At 32.4% G+C, this 18,594-nt stretch overlaps 1 protein-coding gene across 5 annotated transcripts in view; it reads right to left on the bottom strand.

Annotated features, from left to right (window-relative positions):
• Positions 1-18,594, bottom strand: part of LOC105215904 (stathmin) — a 204,731-nt gene that overhangs the window by 13,175 nt on the left and 172,962 nt on the right. The gene's annotated exons all lie outside the window — the stretch shown is intronic.

The raw sequence follows: 18,594 nt of genomic DNA, 5'->3' as shown, positions 1-18,594 counted from the left end.
AACAGGCCTGCTTTACTCTACGCAATTTAGAGACGCAATGAGACGCTTTTAATTCTCTACTCTGCACTCTACTAACCGCTTTTCCTACCATTTTCCACTTCATAACCTTTCATGAACATTGTTCATCCATTAGTGCTGTATGTATACTTTGTATGTATGTATGTAGTGGTGAGGGTCCCGGCATAATTTTGTTAGCTTGGTTGGCACCCCATTAAAAGCAGTTAAATGTTAATATTGTAACCACTATTGTAGAGTAAACAATTGCTTGACAAACAAACGCATAAAAGGGCGTAGATGATTTATGCTAATTTAAGTGTTGCTGTAAGTAGTGATTAAATAGTGATTTCAGGGCTTTTGCTGGATTAAGAAAGTGCATTTAGTATAAAGTTGATAATGAGTGAACTTATCGGGAGAAATTTTTACTGATAAAAGTTGGTTATTGAAATGGCTATTCTATGACCTTTCTGATTAGTTATTTATAAGTCTTCATAAAGGAATATTAAGTTTTACAGTTAATATAAATCATCCGCATCTATAACAGATAAAATACAAAATATATAGTATAACAACTTTCTCAACACCTATTGAGAATTCTCAATAGCAATTCAACAAACATACAGACTTCTACTTTATCGAAATAAAACAGACTTTTTCAAACAATTCGTTCGTTGAAATGTAAAGCGGGAATTCTTTAATTCAGACATAGTAAGACACCGTTTACATTAACGATTACTGTTGAGAATTCTCAATAGTTGTTGAGAAAATTGTTCTACACTACTTGCATTATGAAATTCAATATTTTTTGATTAGAAAAGAGTATAACAACTTTCTCAACACCTATTGAGAATTCTCAACAGTAACTCAACAAACATACAGATATGTGCTTTATTAAAGTAAAACAGACATTCTACATTCATTAATTCTTTCGTTAAATGTAAAGCAAGAATTTTTTAATTCAGCCTTAGTTGTAAAGCACCGTTTACATTAACGATTACTGTTGAGAATTCTCAATAGTTGTTTGAGAAAGTTGTTCTACACCACTTTCATTATGAAATTTTGTATTTTTCGATTAGAAAAGTGCTGTTATACTCCTGAACTACTGAAAAAATCACTCAATCGCATCTATTAGTTAAATAAAAATGGAAAATTTTATTTTGTAAAAAATTTTTAATTCTTCAAATATGAAGAAATGTTTCTTCCACTCCTTTAAATCAACTTGATTTCATTTTGTTTATTGAATTCATTGTACATGGTGAACATTTCAACAAGTAACAAGTGAATTTAATTATTTTAAACAAATCAGTGTGTACGTGCTATTAAATTTTACTTGTAAATGAAAAGCAAAGCTAATTAAGCATGCCAGTATAACAGGAATTATTTCACAAGAGAAATCTGTTAGCATGTTTTGTTGTATATGTATTTAGGTGAAGTTTGTTGCTTTTTGTTGTTGGCCCACAAATTTCTGCAGAATTACAGCTACGAGCTATGTATTTGCCACAAGCCACATGTCAAGCAAGGCATGCAGGTGTCAATTGATGTCCTTAAATGCAGTGAGCAGCACTGGCTTGTCTTACAAGAGCAAGCATGGTTAAATGGAGTATACATACATATATTTACTTATGTATACCTTTGAATAGAAATATATAATATATATGTATATAGGAACCTGATGTGACAAATGGAAACATGAAGTCTGCTCTTAATAGGAGAGTTTACTGTAGATTGAAGGGGATAGAAGTTTACTGTAGATACCATTCGCACTAACTTATATCGTTCATGACTTCTCAAACTAGATTTTTGGAATAGCCTTCGACTCTTTCAGCGAATTTCTCGTTTACGAGTAAAACGACGTAGCTTGTATATCAACAAAACATAAAAAATGGCAATTGGACTCTTCTTCTTCAGAATAAATGAAGTAAAATTACTCGAACTCGACCCTTAGCGACCTCTTCTTGCTTTCAGACTTCTAAAGAGGTGTCGCTAGAGAGAAATATACAACTAATGAAGAGGTAAACGTCGAGATTGAAGCCCATGGTAGTACAAAAATGTTCTCGAAACAAATGTTATTGTTAACTTTCTGTTGAACTAAAATTTAGATTTTCCTAAAGAAAATCCGAATTATTCGGTCTGTTGTTTCTATAATTTAAAAAAATATATATGTTTATGCACTAAAAACATTTTCATTGCAAAATTCACACTAACTATAAGCATACTTTTCTGAATTTCTACATTTTAATTAACTTCATTATGCATATATGATGTTTATGCGCCTGGAGGTATGCTTTGTATTTTTTTATTTTACAAAAACAAATAGCTAAAACTCTCACTGCACGAAATTAGAGATTTACTCTGTATATATGGTATACATGTATGCCAGAAAATACGCGCTCATTTGTATATTCTGCAAGAGTAAATACCGAAACTAAATCGACAAAAAACGATTTTGCAGCGCTAAAAAATAAAGGATTATTCGAAAAGCATACTTTTCAGCGCTTAGCATAGCATATGTAAATACATTTGTATGTATGTATATATATACATGTGGACGTATGCCTTCGGTCTATAAAATTTAATTAAAAGTAAAAGCAAGCGTAAGCTTACGGTTGTGATTTATACCATAATGCGCCTTAAACTATGCAATATTTATGTTAGTTCAAGCATTAAATGCGCTTTTCTTCGCATACAGACAAAGGCCAAACACACACTTATATATGTATGTATATTTCTGTGTATATGTGTGTGTTTGTGTATGTGTACAAATTCAAGCAGACATTTTTGCATATGAATGCATTTCAAATAACGCACAAAAGAAACTCACTCGTTTGCATAGCATTTTTCAAACTGTATTTTCAAATGCAAATAAAAAATAATAATTTTAAAACTGGTATTCAACTGTACCTTTAATAGTTGGGGGATTATGTGCACATATAGAAAATGAGAAAAAGATCATACAAATGCATACAACCAGTGACGTTTCTTTGTGAGATCAGGATTTGCTTTTCGGGAACTCATATATATATTTACGAGGTGTGTTCAAAAAATAACGGGAATTTTCAAGTTTCCACTTTTAAAAAGCATAGAACAAGTGTGACGTTTTTTGTATAAAATCAGGATTTGTTTCTCTAAATCTCATACATGTGTGTCCAAAAAATAACGGGAATTTTAAAATTTTCACTTTTTCCTATTTCTAAAAAATAAAGGGAACCTTAAAGGGCCGTCGTAAACGAGAAATCGCTGAAAGAGTCAAAAGCTATTCCAAAAATCGAGTTTGAGTAGTGTTTCGACGACGAGAAACGCTGACCCAAGTACATAATAATAGGACTATTTTGAAGTCGACAACATTAATGCAGACGAATGAATAAATATTTTTTCAAAAATTAATTTTTTGAATTCCCATTAGTTTTTGAACACACCTCGTACGTAATATGTATTCATGTATGTATGAATATCTGTGCATAACTTGGCATGAATATCGCTGACATTAATGCGTTTCGTTTATTTTTTGAGTTTGTATAGCTTTCGAATTGCAATGTGACCCACTTCATAATGCTTACAGCACCAAAAATGAATACCAACAACAACAAATGTCCTTTTATATACGCTAGCTAACGCTGGACATTTATGATGCTGCTGTGCGAAATTTATCGTTTCCTGCTGCGCCAAAGCGCCATTCGAAGCGTGTATGTTGTCGCTCGCAATTATTGCTGCAATGCAATGACTGCTGTTGACTGCTAAATGTGCTGCCTTTGACCAGAAATCAAGAGCGAAAACTGTGTCACCAATGGTGAAGCGGACAAATCAGGCCAAACAGCCAACCATTCAAAGGGTTCTAAGCCGAGCTTTTCGTATATAATCTAGCAAATGTGTAAAGCGCTATTCGAGTGCGCCATTTAATGCGGCGAGTGTTTTGAGAAACATACAGGCAACACATATTTCTTTGTTGGAATACGCTTTGCCTTCAAGTGAATCCGGTTTCTTACTGTGTTTGCGTGGGGAATACATATTTTCATCTAAATAAGTGCGCATCACTTTATCTTCGCCTAATTGCGAAAATTGCGTCGAAAATTACCCGCTTAAATGTGAGGTTTATGGTGTTTTTGAAAAATACTTGCTTTTTCTTGAAGTGTTTACACACAACTTTTGCTTGAATGTTGTTGTTCAACTGTTTTAAGATTGCATTTTGTTTGGAGAATACTATTGTATTAGGTCTACAACTTTGCTTCCGCCGTTTTTATTGTAAATTGCAGTTTTTTTTGTATAAAAAACGGTTACAAATGTCGATGAGCCTCAGCCGCACTTTTCTTGGAATTAAAAAAGAAAAGCAAAATTTCTCGCAAATGTCGTGAATTCGGCTCAAAAAGTGACATTTTCAGTTGAGAATAAACTTATTCTGGGATGCAAACAGATCTCTACAAATATTTTGTTGGGTTAATGTTGACACAAATGTCCAAGATCGATATAAAACGATTTAATCGACCAGTACTTGACCCTAGAGACATCTATTGGAAAACGTCGGAAGCAAAGTTGTAGACCTAATAATTTAAGGGGATCGGCATACATTTTGGCATAATATTTGTTATTAGATTAAGCATGAAGTTACTATAAATAGAACTATATGGGAAAGCATTAGAATAGGATACAAAATGTATCCACAATATAATCAAATATTTCATTTAAACAACTCAACATATCAAAGAAGCATATTTAAACAGTATTTCGTGAAATTTGTATTTAAAAATTCGAAAAACTCAGTCGTTGTTACCTCATCTCCTATGACGATGTTATGTTAATGAAGGTTAAGTTAATGAACGAAAAAAAAAGAAAATTTAAATTTTTGAGTGATTATAACCGAAACCAAAAATTCAGTTTTTTGTAAAAATGTTATTCCAAAGATGTTGCAAAATTTGAACAGAATCACTTCATTACCTTTCAAGAAATCGTGTCCACCGTCTTGAAGAATTCAGTTTTCAGATAAAGTCGTTTAAAGTTTTACATTCGTACTGACTTAGCCTGATGGAAGGAACTTCCAAAATGTGTATCTCTCAGAATATTACTCGGATTGATTTGATATTTTTGGATAATATTTTAAATATATTACACTATTTAATAAGACACTTTGTTTTAAATTCAAATTCAAATTGAAATCCACCTAACGCCTTAAGGGGCGTGAAAATTTGAAGTTGATCCGATAATAACTTTTCGAGTTATTCGACAAATAACAAAGAGCGCTCAGGAACTCCAAATCGCTAGTGTGAAACTTTAAATGCGTTTTTCTCAAAACTATGTTTTTTGAACTGGTGACAACTGTAACTCGGTAACCGCTCAGTAGATTTTAATGAAATTCATACAGCTTTTAGAATACATAAACTCAGGCCTGATCGAAGGATTTTTTTTTTTCAAAAATTTCGATTTTTTTAAGACCAATTAATTGTTAATTTTTTTCCCGAAAATCTAGAAAAAAATTTCCTGAGGCCATTTTGTTAATTTTTGAAAAAAAAGCTTCGATCAGGCCCAGGATTATCTATTTATAAAACTAATTTTTTTTTTATCCGATTGATTTTAGATGGATCTCCAAGGACTTAAGATTGTCACCGCAAGGACCTTTTTTGAAACTTGGTAAACACAGACAGCTATAACTTTGGAAATTATAATTTTTTATTTTCAAATTTTCGTGACTTTAAGTCAAAACATTGTATAATAATGCCATATACATACTTTTGTAAAATAACATGATTTAATAGCAAAAAAATTACTGAAAATTCTCATTTTTTCGTGTCTCTGACTACCCCTAATCACTTAAACGATTCATAATTGTGCCAAGTTTGTGAGACCACCATTTTGTCAATACTACTTTCACTTATAAATTGAAAAGAACTTTCTCAGTTCGAAAAAAAAAACAAAATAATGCAGCGTCTTAAGTGCAAAAGTATAAATTCAGAATTCCATAAATATATCAATAAGAATGCATAAATATTAAAACTACAAAGGATCCAATCACAAATCACTTAATATTTGCTTGGGAAGAGATACGTATTCATATGTATATGTATATGGGCATATGCTTTTGTTGTAAGTGCTGCACACTTCATTTCAAGAGTAGTATCTTTTGACAGCTGCTTTCTGAGAAATTATTTTATACACAAATCTTTTGCAATAGAGTTGGTGAAATGGATATATGTTAAGGAACAACACTTAACGCACTTGTCCTGCTTTTTTGAGGTTAAGGGATAGCTAGCAATGACATAAAATATGTAAATATTACAGATAAATATATATAAATATACATACGAGTATCTAAGTATTTGTAAAAAGGATGAAATTTTACGCGCTTCGCTTTCTGATTGTCTTTCCTTATTCTTAAGTAAGTGAAGCGCGATAATGGCCCAAATCTTTTCTTCAACATTTTAGCCTTCAACACGTGTTGATGTGGTTACATATCTACACTAATGGCAGTAAATGTAGTAGTCACTCATATACAATTCAATCAGTTGTTGCTCAAAATGTGAAAAACAAAATTTCACTTTTAAATAAATTGAATTTCTATTTTTTTTTGCTTTTCTTTATATCCAACCCTCTTTAAGGGTCTTAAAATAGTCAACAAATGGCAGTTAAACTAAAGCTTTTCAACTGCTACGCATTTTAAATGAAATGTATTTGTTATTTGTTTATTTGTGTTTTTGTAAATACTCCCATTGCTTCAAAGCGATTTTAGTTAAGCATACTTTCAGGCGTTTTAACACGGCACGTGCTCTAAACTCATGTGTGCGCTTTTATCGGGCAAAAGCTTGCTTTGCAAAACATGTGTTGCCAATCAAGCGTTAGTGCTACTAGTAAGCAGAGCGGAATTTACTGAAGATTACAGAGCTTTTTAAATTGAAGCTTTGTGGACTTTTTTCTAGCATTTTTGCTGAGTAAATTGATTGTTTAATGTCAGCGTTGGTTTTTAGTTGGGCACATATTTTTTTCCTACGTTTGGTGAAATATTTTATTTTTGTGCTAGAAAATACTTCGGCTTCATTGCCTTCAAAAGGGTTTTTAGTGGAATCCGTAATTAATTTTGTGTATTAATTTTATAGATCTATCTATAAAAAAAGACATAGAGACAAGAAAAAGTAAAATAATATTTTAAACCATAAATTTTTAATTTCCTACAATTTTGCTTCCGCCGTTTTTTTTTTTATTTAAGGCTTAATTGTATAAAAACGGTTACAAAAATGTGGGCGGCGGGTGGTGTAAGATCTCCTATTTCAGCGTCTAGAAATATTTTTTGACCAACTTTGCAACGTGAGGTCGAGCATTGTCATGCTTGAGAATGACTTTATCGTGTCTTTCCTCGTACTGGCCGTTTTTATTTTAGTGCTCGCCTCAAACGCATCAATTGCGTTCGGTATCGATCTCCTGTGATGGTTTCACTTGGCGTTAGCAGCTCATAACCACTGATAACCTTCCACCACCATGCCGGTCTTCATTCTTAAAACGTTGAAACCATTCCCGACGTGTTCTTTCACTTAGGAAACGTACGTATCCGTACGTATCCGAAAGCATTCGATGAGCCTCAGCCGCACATTTCTTGAAATTAAAAAAGAAAAGCAAAATATCCCGCAAATGTCGAGAATTCTGCTCAAAAAGTGACATTTTCAGTTGAGAATAAGTTTGGGATGCATACAGATCTCTACAAATATTTTGTTGGGTTAATGTTGACACAAATGTCCAAGATCGATATAAAACGATTTAATCGATTTAATCGACCAGTGCTTGACCTTAGAGACATCTATTGGAAAACGGCGGAAGAAAAGTTGTAGACCTAATATAATAACGATGAAGTTTAAAATACTGAATAAAATTCTAAGGTAAAGATTTCAGAGCTTCCGTTGTTATATTCTATACTAGCTTTTACACGCGACTCAATTTAGTTATCTGCCTACTGTCTACCCCTTAAGAACGATGGCGTGATTATTTATAGCCTATGACCCCATTTCTAGGTTATCATCTATAACCATACCAAATTTCATCAAAATCCGTTCAGCCGTTTAGACGTGAAAGAGTAACAGACAGACAGAGTCACTTTCGAATTTATAATATTAATATGGATACGGTATATTTACGTGGTGTGTTAAGAAAATAACGGGAATTTCATGAGTTTGGAGAGTCCAATTCCCATTTTTTTATCATGTTAATGTGTATGCCCCTGAAGTACGATAGAATTTTCAACTGTATTCCTTGCTTACTTTGTCTTTGGCATTCGCCAAGGTTAGGCGCGTTATTTTATGAGCTTCTGCGATTTACGTTTCGTAAAAGCTCACACTTCGTTAGTTGTTCGTGAATTCTTGCCCATACTCCCACATACTCCATATTTACTAGGCATGATCCGAGTGATTTATTTCCAAAAATTAAGAGCTTCTTAAAATGCCGTCGTTTTTAATCTAATAATCGTTGCTGAGAACTGTTTACATTAACAATCGGTGTTGAGAATTCTCAATAGCTGTTGAGAAAGTTGTTATACTCTACTTTCATTAAGCAATTTTGTATTTTTCGATTAGAAAAGAGTTCTTATCTTATAGCCAAAAGCTATCAAGAAAGTCGAGTTTGAGAAGTGTTTCGTCTATTGAAATTAAATTTTCGCCGTTTTACAAGCATATGAGTAATCGCTGAAAGAGCCAAAGGCGATTCCAAAAATCGAGTTTGAGTAGTATTTCGACGATTGAAAGAAGTGCTGGCATAAGTTCATAGTATCAAATGGAGACTATAATTAAAGGGGATAAAATTAGTGTCGACGAATAAATAAATACTTTTTTTTTTCAAAAATGAAAATTAACGTTATTTTTTCAACTTCTTTTATAATACGCTTTGAACGCTTTACAAAACTCTGTCATTTATTAAAAAATATGATAAATCAAATAGTAATGCAATTAATGCTCTCTGCTCACATTTTATGCATCCCTTGTGGTCTACAAATAAGCTTTAATAATATGAAATTCGAATTTAAAAATGATAAATTGATTATTAAATGCCACTTAAGTCATGTGAAACCCAGTTGAAATATTTTTACTGTTGTATAAACGTATGTATGTATATGAAAACATTTCAATAATGTGGTTGTAAAAATTATGTAGACACTACCATACAAACATGCCAACGATGCGTTGGCTTTAAAGCATGTGAAACACACCCACCGAGTCGCTTGTGCTTGGTGGGTGTCATAATTAAAATGCCATAAAAAATCACAAGAACGTTGTAATGCGCACTGGCATAAATAAATAAAGGGTGATTTTTTAAGAGCTTGATAACTTTTTAAAAAAAAAAACGCATAAAATTTGCAAAATCTCATCGGTTCTTTATTTGAAACGTTAGATTGGTTCATGACATTTACTTTTTGAAGATAATTTCATTTAAATGTTGACCGCGGCTGCGTCTTAGGTGGTCCATTCGGAAAGTCCAATTTTGGGCAACTTTTTCGAGCATTTCGGCCGGAATAGCCCGAATTTCTTCGGAAATGTTGTCTTCCAAAGCTGGAATAGTTGCTGGCTTATTTCTGTAGACTTTAGACTTGACGTAGCCCCACAAAAAATAGTCTAAAGGCGTTAAATCGCATGATCTTGGTGGCCAACTTACGGGTCCATTTCCTGAGATGAATTGTTCTCCGAAGTTTTCCCTCAAAATGGCCATAGAATCGCGAGCTGTGTGGCATGTAGCGCCATCTTGTTGAAACCACATGTCAACCAAGTTCAGTTCTTCCATTTTTGGCAACAAAAAGTTTGTTAGCATCGAACGATAGCGATCGCCATTCACCGTAACGTTGCGTCCAACAGCATCTTTGAAAAAATACGGTCCAATGATTCCACCAGCGTACAAACCACACCAAACAGTGCATTTTTCGGGATGCATGGGCAGTTCTTGAACGGCTTCTGGTTGCTCTTCACCCCAAATGCGGCAATTTTGCTTATTTACGTAGCCATTCAACCAGAAATGAGCCTCATCGCTGAACAAAATTTGTCGATAAAAAAGCGGATTTCACATTTCGAACCGAACACTGATTTTGGTAATAAAATTCAATGATTTGCAAGCGTTGCTCGTTAGTAAGTCTATTCATGATGAAATGTCAAAGCATACTGAGCATCTTTCTCTTTGACACCATGTCTGAAATCCCACGTGATCTGTCAAATACTAATGCATGAAAATCCTAACCTCAAAAAAATCACCCGTTATATGAGGTTTTTCATATGAACTCGCACTCCGCTGCGCTTTACGCTTCGAAAATGTACGCCCACACTTTACGAGATTGATGTCACTGTCATTAAAACAACAAAAGTAAAAGCGAAGAAGCGGCAAAAGAAGGATTGCCAATATGCAGAGTTTTACTCGTGGCGGAGTTGTAGTAGTATTCTGCCTGCTTTTTTGAACACGAAGTGGCTTGATAGCTGTCAACAGTTTTCTTTTTTTTTGTTTTTTTTTTGCTATTGTAATTCGGTATTAACACTTGACATATGATGAATGCCAGTACTACTCGTTATACAGTGGAATATATTGAATGGAATGTATGTATGTGATTGCATTGGAGTATGAAATTGTTTGCTGTTGCGTAATGCATTTGCTACTGTCATTTGTAGCTGACAGTGAAGTTTCGAGTGGCTTAATACATGACGGCTGTTTGCTGTTTGTGAGCCTTTAACTGTACGCATGTGTGTGTGTGCGTGTTGTGGTACATGTGAAGATGCAAAGATTAATGCAATAAATCTGTGTAATGCCAAATTGTCAAGAGACAATGATGACGGTGATCATGTTGAAAATGATAAATGATTTCGTATGCAGACATTTTATATGCGCATTAAATTTGGCTTACTCGGAAGTTTACACTGTGCTATGCATAAGTACGTATGTACGCTTTAATAGCTTGAATGATGGCGAAAATAATTTACTACTCCAAGAAAAGCATGCAATTGTAATTCAGACTCATATTTCTATAATAATAAACAGGATGAAGCTTCAAGAATACACTTGAGACATTTTAGAGCTTTTTGGGGGAAATTTTGTAAATAAAACAATAATAGTTTATTCAGTAAAATGCTTTGAAAAACTACAGATATTTGTTCAAGAGGTCAGAGAGAACTAAAGCAAATTAAGTATTAAAACATATTGACTTCGAAGGAAAAAGAAAACACCACATATGTGTTCAAAAAATAATGGGAATTTTCGATTCTTGAAAAAAATAGCATAGATTATTGTTGTCGGCTTGAAAAAGTCTTCATCGATATTATGCAGTTATGCCAGCGTTTCTCTTTAAATTGTCGAAACACTTCTCAAACTCGATTTATGGAACATCCTTTCAACTTTCAGCGATTTCTTTGTATGGAAATAGGAAAAATAAAGTTAATGGCTATACCAGTGTGACATTTTCAAAAAATGGATTTTTTAGTTTTTGCTTATTTGATAGTTTATATTTCAAATATATCTTGTGTGTATCTTGAATAGTTTTTGAATCTAAAGATCGACCGCTCGCTGGTATACATAAACTATAGTCGAAACTTTAAACGAATTTTTCTCGAAACGATATTTCTCAAAATTGCTGACATCATAACTCAACGAGAAATTGATCGATCAAATTTAAACTGAGCATTTTTGAATATATTTACTATACAATGACCTACGATCTTTTTTATTGGTTGACATTTATTTAGCATTAAAAAAAAAACATTTTTTACTTAAAAACACGAAATTTTATTTCTGAACTACGCCATTTTGTCAAATTTTGATATTTTTTAAAAATCGTAGGTCATTGTATAGGCTATATATTTATTTTTGATAGCCTTTTTAAATTTTTTTGTTTCAGCAACTCATTCGGCCGGAATCACGTCAGCAATTAGGGAACTTTTTTTGGCATTTTTCAATATTTTGTAAAAAAAGAAATGTGAAATATAACTGAAAACATAGCTTATTATGTGTAAAAAACTTCGAAACAATCGATCAAGTACTTTCTTTTAAAAAAAATCACGAGAATCGCCTAATTTTTCATGGGTTACACTTAGTGATGGGACAAGAGTAAATACCCAAAAGGTAAATTGGCGTTTGGGTATTTGCCCAAAATGTGGGTATAAATCAGAACACAGAAAAATTTAAATAAATTAAAGGAATTCAATTTTTTATTATGAATTATTATTATATTTTTTAATAACAAATTAAATATTTTTTAAATTTAATCGTAATCGCTGTCGCAGTTCGTATCCGATAAAAAATCATATCGAGTAGAGTGCGTGATCCCGGCTGAAGTTGAAGGTATATCGTCTTGTGTACATTCTAGTAAAGAATTCATGGAATTTTCAAATTGAGAGTAGTGCGTCCTTTTGCTGAAGGTGGTAAACTGTTTATGAAGGCAAGTTCCAGTTACACGATATATGTATATGTTATTTTTCCTGCTCTTTGTGAATGCTAAAGGAACGTTCAGTAGCAGCTGAAGTACAGGGAACTGTTAAAATTCGAACAGCTAATTTGCTTAATTTCGTGCTTCCACAAATTCCTTTCCACCAAGTTACTGGAGAAATTTCATCCAAACAGCTTCACACAAAAGTTTTTGCCCAGAAATCATTCCTGGCCTTGTATTTATGTTTAGCGCCTGTGACATTGTGTGAATGAACTCCAATGCATCTACCTCCTCAGACGGATCAAGATCATTTCCAAGATGTCAATAATGCTATTGTAACTGATTCAGAAGGATGAATCCCTTAGATGACGCTCTGATGTATAGAAGATCTAGAAAACTGACTTAGTTTTAGTTTTAATGGACCATTGTTCTCACACCATAAATTAAATCGGAGCAGAAGAGACCAGTAGGCAATTATTTCAGACCACATTAACAATTTTCGAAAATAATTCAGAAACTTCTTCTGTTTTAGACCTTAAATGGTTCTCTATTCCATCTGTAGCTATTCATTCAGTCAAAGTTTGTCGCAATGAGGTCACACCTTCTTGTGGCTGGTGCTCAAAAATAGTTGAACTCTTCACTTCTAATTTATCTTTGTTTTTTTTTCGATACAATATTCTTCTGGTGCTCAATACTGAGTCTCTTATAAACTTAATATCTCTATACATTTATTTGTTTAGGAATAAATCTGTGTGATGACCGTTTGGATGCCCAAAAAACCTTGAAAGTGTACATTGAGTGTATACTCTAAAGCAGTTTACTTATTTTTTGCCTTTTATCCTACTTTGAGTTGCCAGTTCCCTTGAAAAAAATCAAATCTTTCGACCTTAGTTCAATTTTTGTTCTTTAAATTCCATTAATTGAATTTTTAAATTAAATTTCTTTTAATTTTCATTAAAATTTTTAAAATATAATTAATTTTATCTTAGAACCAAAAATAGCGAAAAGTCTTAAAAATCAATGCTGCGCACAAGTACATTCATACTTATAACCTGTGCACACAGCCGATGAAGCTACCCTTCAGAAGGCAGTCAGTCATGCAATTAAATTCCTTAATAATCATAAAAGGATTTTAATTTGCGTTTAATTAAATTAAGGCTTGTTTTATGGAATGGCAATAAAATGGTGGCGTAAACTCGTGACAGTGTGTAAGCAAAGTTGATGCTCAGCTATTTTGTAACTGTGTATTTCGCCTATGTACATATGTGTAAGGGAAGCAATGAGTATGGTAATAATGAAAACTCAATAGGTTTGCTGAACAGCCAGGGAATATATGCATATATAAATGGATATGAACATAGGCCTGTAGCTAAAAGCAACAGTGGAAAAGCTCTAGGGTATACACAGACAGTCGTACTATTCACATACATACATACATATATTTCTACAACAATGTGTATCTGCACATTTCAGAATACATACAAAATATGTGCTGACAACTCAGCTGTTATGGTTATCACTAGCGCCGAAATATATGCTACATTTATAAGCAAAAGTGGCCAAATCGTGTCTCATGCATTTGACTTTTGTGCCTTGACGCTGTGTGCGCCTGTGTTTTTCGGGTAAATCATGCAATTTTCAAAATTTGTAGATACACAAAAGTTTCCGGTTGTCAATTAGAAAATACTTTTCACTGCCTGTTTCATATAGTATATACCATTTGCGCACTTGCGAATACATACATATACAGACACCCATCTTGTTGTTGATTGCTTGCCAAAAGCGAACAGCGCACATTTGCTTGACTTCTACTTCGTCTTCCAGTCTCATCAGCAGGCAAATGTTGCAAATTTATTATGCGAAAATTAAATTAACCTCATCAACAAGCTGGCGCTAGACGGTGTGAGTCACTCGATTTTCACCCCAAAGTTTGTACTGTAAAAGCGCCATTATGAGTCATTGATGTGGCGCTGGCGGGCTTTATACGTTGGCACGCCTAAAAGCATGCTGCTGTAGAGAAATTATATTATCTGCTTGTTATGCAGCACGAAATCAATGTGGAGGGCAAAAGCTGGAAATTTTCGAGGTACAACTGAACGTGTACGTATTACTTAGTGTACGGAAATTTGTGAAGAGATAAGATGAATTTTGAATTTCGTTGACGCTTTATTTAGGAAAACCTCAAAGAGCAGCAAGCAAATAGATGAAAATCAAGTGTGAAGGTACTCCCTCAAGTATGACAAATCACAAAAGTAATTATTTTATGTATTTGGATGAGCTGTGGTGATGATAATGATTGAATAAAAAACAATAAAAATAAAAGCAATGATTTTAATAAAACAATAATAATAAAGTAAATTTCATAAATTATTTTGGAAGGTATTTTTATTAATTTAAAATTAAAAAATTTAAAATATCCAATGAAAAAAAAATACATTTAATAACAATATTTAAAAAATATATAAAAAAAATTAAAAATTTAAGTAAATAATTTTAATAAATAAAATAATTTTTTTATAAACTTAAAATTTCAATTAATTTTTAAAAATAAAATGCAACATAAAATAAATAAATTAAAAGTAATATTAAAAAAATAATAAACAAATAATTAAAAACCAGTATTAAAATAATATATTTTTAATTTGCACCTTAATAAAATTTTTTGCAATTTCATTATTTTATGCAAACAACAATAAAAACAATGCTATTTATATTAGCATCATCCAAATTAGTATGAATTTCATAAATAAATAAAGTGGTATGGCGAAGAGTTTTAATTGAGTCAATTAGTTAATTGTCTAAACATGGTTTGAATAAAAAATAATAATAAAACACAATTAGTTAACATATTTAAAAATTAATTGGCTCAATTAGTAATATGTTGACTCAATTAGTCTCAATTAGTCAACATATTAAAAAATTAGTTAATTGTCTAAACATGATTTGAATAAAAAATAATAAAACACAATTAGTCAACATATTAAAAAATTAATTGACTCAATTAGGCAACATATAAAAAAAATAATTGACCCAATTAGTCAACATATTAAAAAATTAATTAACTCAATTAGTCATCATATAAAAAATGAATTGCTCAAATTAGTGAAATACTTATTAATTAAATAATGCATTCAAATTATTTCACAAATATCATAGAATGGCTATATTTATGACGTCATCATCAAATGAATTAGTCTGAACAAAATTATAAATATAATGAAATAAATATTTGAAAAAATATATATAAAAGAAAAAATTAGTGAAACAATTAAATAATTAATGATTCCCACTGCAATAAAATTTAATAACAAGAGCAATACGTTCACAACTCTCGAAATACTAATTTCATTGAATTTTTCCATATTCCTCCATACATTTAGGAAAAAATATTCACAGAATTATTTTTTATAGCCATTGCTAATTGTTGGTTAGTTAGCGTCCATTTGCCATTTCATTTCATTTACGAGCACTATTGTATGCGCAATTAGCAGCTAAGCGCCGCTAGTGCTCTACATATTCTCTGGGGTGTTTTGAAGCATAAATGTCAACGCTGCTGGCTGAAACTCTGTCGAACGGGTGTGGACATGCCAATATTCAGGAACATATGGACGTATATATATGTACATGCTATGTAAACTCTTATATACTGATGAATAAATTTCTGTTCCAAATTAGTGGGGGTGTGTAAAGCGCAATTTAGTCAGCACGTGTATATGTATTTACATATGTATGTGTATATATGCGTCTGTTGTTGCATATTAATTTTGCTGACATAACAAGGGAGGGGTGGGGGTGGTTGGGCGGTTGTTCGCTCATAAAGAAAGTATGTTTAAAAAATATTTGTTTTTATTACTAATGGCTGGTGAAAGTATTTTAATCATGATGAATGCTCTAATGACTTTATGTACATAAAAATGTCCATATGTGTACTTCACAGTTGATACAAGCATTATGTTTTAATATGCTTTGTTTTTTCTGTATTGAATTTCATTTACATAATTGCATGCTTTTCCATGCTAAAGGTGAACGCTCTCTCTGTGTTTCATGTTTATAGCGTATTCAAGGGTTGCCAAATGGGGCACGGTTGTGTTTTTCTTCACATAAAAGCTACCTATTGTCATATTTTTTGGATATTAGGGATGACAAAAATATTCTGTTGAGTTCAAGTGACAATTTTTGGAAAGAAACAACTTTTATTATATAGTGTGTAGTGATTTCATTCAAACAACCATTTTCGTGTTAGTTCTAATAAAATTTAATGCATCTAAAAGAGGAGATCGCCTAACATAAAGGGTGTTTTATTTTGACATATGGTTTTTAAAGTGGCAATATTTTTTCGCAGTTCGTTTTTTTATAATTTCATGATGAACATATTTACTCCGGAACGACGTTTATTGCTGACATACGGCCCCAATTCTTGTCGAAAATAGGGTCTTTTGACTAAAATTTATTCGAGCCAGCCATGGCGGTCACTTGTCACTTGTCCGAGATTATTTCTAAAACATAATGGTAAACCCTTATCTTTATAAGGAAACAGTAATCTTTGCCATAATATTAAATTATATAAGTTGTATTTCTTCCTGAAAACCGTATGCCTTAAAAACACACTATATATAAATTATTAGTCAATAATTACATTAAATAGAGATGCTAATTTTGCAGACCATGAGACGGTTGGTATTGAAAATGGGCGAAATCGGACCACTGCCACGCCCACAAAATGGCGAAAACCGAAAACACATAAAGTGTCATAACTAAGCTATAAATAAAGTTATAAAAGTAAATTATGGTACGAAGGATCGCACTAGGAAGGGCCATATTTGGATGTATTTTTTTGGGGAAGTGGGCGTGGCCCCGCCCTCAAATAGGTGTTTTGTATATATCTCGCAGACCAATAAAGTTATATAAACCAAACATTCTGCAGTCGGTTCCCTTACGTACTTCACCAAACACCATGAAAATAGTTGAAATCGGATAATAACCACGCCAACCTTCCATACAAAGGTTAGGTTGAAAATTACTAAAAGTGCGTTAACTCAATAACGAAAAATGTCAGAAACGCTAAATTTTACAGAAGAAATAGCAGATGAAAGCTGCACTCAGCGTTTTTTACAAAATGGAAAAAGGGCGTGGCACCGCCCACTTATGGGTCAAAAACCATATCTCAGGAACGACTCGACAGATTTTAATGAAATTTGATATATTACACTTTCTTGACACCCTGATGACACGGGTGGAATATGGGCGAAATCGGTTCACAACAACGACAACTTCCCATATAACTAAATTTTGAATTTCATCTTATGCGTTCACTTTATAAGATATACGTAAGGAACCTTCATTGGTAGCGAAATAAAACTTTGCACAAATACTACTTACTTACTTGTGAAAAAATTGCCGAAATCGGACAATAACTTTTCAATGCCCCACATATCGAATATGAAGAACTCCGTGCCTTATGGTAATTTTTCACCGCAAATGTCGGTAAACCTCTCAGATATCTTAATTTAATTCAGAGGAAATCTTTTTCTTCTAATAGTGTGTCTCTGTATCAGCAATGGTTGAAATCGGGCCACAACTTCACCTAGCTCTCATATACCTAATATTAGGGTTTCCAACTTTCAATGGACTTTATAGCATATATATGACGAATATGTCGGTCAAATTGTGTGTTATATTAAAAAAAATTTAATAAATATTGCGAGAGTATAAAATGTTCGGTTGCACCCGAACTTAGCCTTTCCTTACTTGTTTCATTTTTTTATTTTGTGAAACTGATGACCAGTATTAATATCTATATTCAAGATATAAATTCAGAGTACATAGACAATTCTCACATAATTTCAATTAAAATTTGTTTAAAAAAAATTATAATAAATTTTGAAACATGGGCAACTCAGTATCGTCGTAAATTTAGTGGGACACTTATTTATTTACATATGTTTATATTTATATCGAAAGCGTCATGGAAATTATTTAAAAATTGGTTTAAAAGTAAACTCTACAAAATTCTTAGGTAAATATTTTTTTTCAAGCGGCTGACGTGTGGAGTACCTAGTATTATCATTGGAGTACAGTATTATCATTTCTTTCTTAACTCGACTTAAGTTATTCTTCCAAGCAATCATAGTTATATTTAATATATACCATAATTAACTTGAATAATTATGAATTCATTTGAAATCCTTCAAATGTGAGTACCTTGATTTCTAAGAATTATAATTGTGTCATAGAGCTTG

This window comes from Zeugodacus cucurbitae, chromosome 3, assembly GCF_028554725.1.
Source record: "Zeugodacus cucurbitae isolate PBARC_wt_2022May chromosome 3, idZeuCucr1.2, whole genome shotgun sequence".
Taxonomy (NCBI): Eukaryota; Metazoa; Arthropoda; class Insecta; order Diptera; family Tephritidae; genus Zeugodacus; species Zeugodacus cucurbitae.
Note: the sequence above shows the minus strand (reverse complement) of the source record. Positions and strands in the feature narration are given on the sequence as shown.